This window comes from Rattus rattus, chromosome 2 (assembly GCF_011064425.1).
Source record: "Rattus rattus isolate New Zealand chromosome 2, Rrattus_CSIRO_v1, whole genome shotgun sequence".
In the NCBI taxonomy this organism is placed as follows: Eukaryota; Metazoa; Chordata; class Mammalia; order Rodentia; family Muridae; genus Rattus; species Rattus rattus.
In genome coordinates, this window is record NC_046155.1 from 37,960,472 (window position 1) to 37,963,838 (window position 3,367).

Consider the following 3,367-nt stretch of genomic DNA (forward strand, 5'->3'; position numbering starts at 1 on the left):
TGCACTTAATCGTGTGGAAGTTTGATGCCCCAGGGAAGAGAGACGTCGGTGGGGGTGAGGTGATAGGGGAGTACCGTCTCAGAGGTGTGGGTGGGGTATCGAGTGAAGAACTTTGGGAGGGAGGATCAGGAAGGGGCTAACTTTTGGAATATAAGTACATAAAAGAACTAAAACAAAACAAAACAAAATATAATTTTGCCTGTCTGACACCTTTTTTTTCTATGACTACATTAGTCTTACCACAAATTGTGTCTCATGAGTAAGCGTCCTATGAAGCATCTTCAATGAACTACACTTGGAACATCTGAGTCAAATAAATGGAGAACAGGGAGGTAGATGCTTTGTTAGAATTAAAGATCTTCAGGAGACTCTTACTAGCTCTTGGTTTTCTCTATAGGCTTTGATGGGGTTAGAAGACACTAAACGCAACAGACAACCAGATATTGTAATCATGAGGTCATTTAAGAGAGCAACAACCTGAGGAGAGAAGCCATTCTTGTAATGAGCTCATTGGTAGAGAAATACAACCAATCAGAGTGTGACCAATAAAGCACAGCGTGGATGTGTTGCAGAGGAAGCCTGGTTAAGTATGCAGATATGTATAGAAGACAGTACTGGGAGGAAACATCTTTGAAACTGACTCCACCTAGAGTTGGAAGCAGCATGGTTCCTTCACCTTTCTTCTTTAACACAATCATTTGACAACTATTTTGTCAATAAAATTTAGATAATTCTGCTAATGCAGTTTTTTTTGTATCTTTGTTGAGGACCTGAACTGATTTTCTCTCAGGTTGTACCCATCTGTTCTCCTTTGCTGTTCCCTTGACACAATGAGCCGTTACTTTAAGCATTTTCTCCATCTGCCTAAATATCAATTTTCCCATCTTACGTGTGTGATGTGTAATTTTTGTTCCCCTTTGTCATTGTTTTAGAACAGAAAATATTAAGCCCAATTTAGTGCATTTTGATTTTTGTCACTCAATGGTTGTAGAAACTTTGAGTTAATTTGTTTTCCTTGGTAAAGGAACACCTATCAGTAACAATATAGATTCATATTTTTCAAAATCTTTAGCCATTATTTTCCATTTTTCATCTAATTGAATTTTCTGGAACCTCCACAACAATAAAAAGGAATACTCATGTCATGTATAATCCTGTTTAGTATCTAATTCTTATTACAATGCTCTATGACATTAGGGTGTCAAATGTCTATTCACCATGAGTTATTATAGTGTAATTATTTTGATACATTTTCAAATAATATTTGCTATATTTACTTTTCGTTTTGGTATCTATATCCGTTTGGAGAATTTACAAGACATTTGTGGAATACCTGCCTTTTGTCATGTACTGTTGGTCCTCAAGTTAAGTGTGTTAAAGTGTTAAGCATATATAATATACCCATAAACTGTGCTCGCTTCGGCAGCACATATACTAAAATTGGAACGAGACACAGAAGATTAGCATGGCCCCTGTGCAAGGATGACAGGCGAATTTGTGAAGCGTTCCATATATTTAGAATCACTATTCCTTAATATCTCTCAACATCAATGGACTCAATTCCTCAATAAAAAGACATAGACTAACAGACTGGATACATTAAGAGGACCCAGCATTTTGCTGCATACAGGAAACACACCTCAGAGACAAAGACAGATACTACCTCAGAGTAAAGGGCTGGAAAACCATTTTCCAAGCAAATGGTTCGAAGAAACAAGCTGGAGTTGCCATTCTAATATTGAATAATAATGACTTTCAACCAAAAGTCAACAAAAAAATATATGAAAGGACACCATATTCATCAAAGGAAAAATTCACCAAGATGAACTCTTAATCCTAAATATATATGCTCCAAATGTAGGGCACCTACATTCAAAAAAGAAACCTTACTAAAGCTCAAAGCACACATTGCACCTCACACAATAATAGTAGGAGATTTCAATACCTCATTCCCATCAATGGACAGATCATGGAAACGGAAATTAAACAGAGGGATATAAAAACTAACAGAAGTTATGAAACAAATGGATTTAGCAGATATTTATAGAACATTCCAACCTAAAACAAAAGGATACACATTCTTCTCAGCACCTCACCTTCTCCAAAATTGTCCATATACTTGGTCACAAAACAGGCCTCAACAGATATAGGAAGATAGAAATAATCTCATGTATCATATCAGATCACCACGGACTAAGACTGGACTTCAATAACAACAATAATGACAGAAAGCCCACATATACATGGAAGTTGAACAATCCTCTACTCAATGATAACTTGGTCAAGGAAGAAATAAAGAAAGAAATTAAAGACTTCTTAGAATTTAATGAAAATGAAGGTACAACATACCCAAACTTACAGGACACAATGAAAGCTATGCTAAGAGGAAAACTCATAGCTCTGAGTGCCTGAAAAAAGAAACAGGAGAGAGCATATTTCAGCAGCTTAACAGCACACTTCAAAGCTCTAGAACAAAAAGAAACAAATACACCCAAGAGGAGTAGAGGGCAGGAAATAATCAAACTCAGGGCTGAAATCAACCAAGTAGAAAGAAAAAGGACTGTACAAAAAAATTTAAAAAACCCCAAATCAAACAAACAAACAAACAAAAAACCAGGAGCTAGTTCTTTGAGAAAATCAACAAGATAGATAAACCCCTAGCCAGACTAACCAGTGGGCACAGAGAGTGTATCCAAATTAACAAAATCAGAAATGGAAAGGGAGACATAACATCAGAATCTGAGGAAATTCAAATACATCGTCAGATCCTACTACAAATGCTTACATTCAATAAAACTGGAAAATCTGGAGGAAATGGATAATTTCTTTTAGACAAATACCAGGTACCAAAGTAAAATCAGGAACAGATAAACTATCTAAACAACCCTATAACTCATAAAGAAATAGAAGCAGTTATTAAAGGTCTCCCAACCAAAAAGAATCCAGGACCAGATGGGTTTAGTGCAGAATTCTATCAGACCTTCATAGAAGACCTCACAGCAATACTGTCCAAACTATTCAACAAAATAGACGGAGTGCTACCAAATTCCTTCTATGAAGCCACAATTACTCTTATACTTAAACCACACAAAGGCCCAACAAAGAAAGAACTTCAGACCAACTTCCCTTATGAATATCAATGCAAAAATACTCAATAAAATTCTTGCAAACTGAATCCAAGAACATATCAAAGCAATTATCCATCATGATCAAATAGGCTTAATCCCAGGGATGCAGGGATGGTTTAATATTCAAAAATCCATCAATGTAATCCACTATATAAACAAACTCAAAGATAAGAACCACATGATCATTTCATTAGATGCTAAGAAAGCATTTGAAACAAATTCAACATCCCTTCATGATA

At 35.8% G+C, this 3,367-nt stretch overlaps 1 non-coding gene across 1 annotated transcript; it reads left to right on the forward strand.

Moving 5' to 3' along the window:
* Window positions 1–1,410: 1,410 nt before the first annotated feature.
* On the forward strand, window positions 1,411–1,517 carry LOC116894853. Its single transcript, XR_004387068.1, has one exon. It is a non-coding gene; the product is annotated as a U6 spliceosomal RNA (small nuclear RNA).
* Window positions 1,518–3,367: the final 1,850 nt, after the last annotated feature.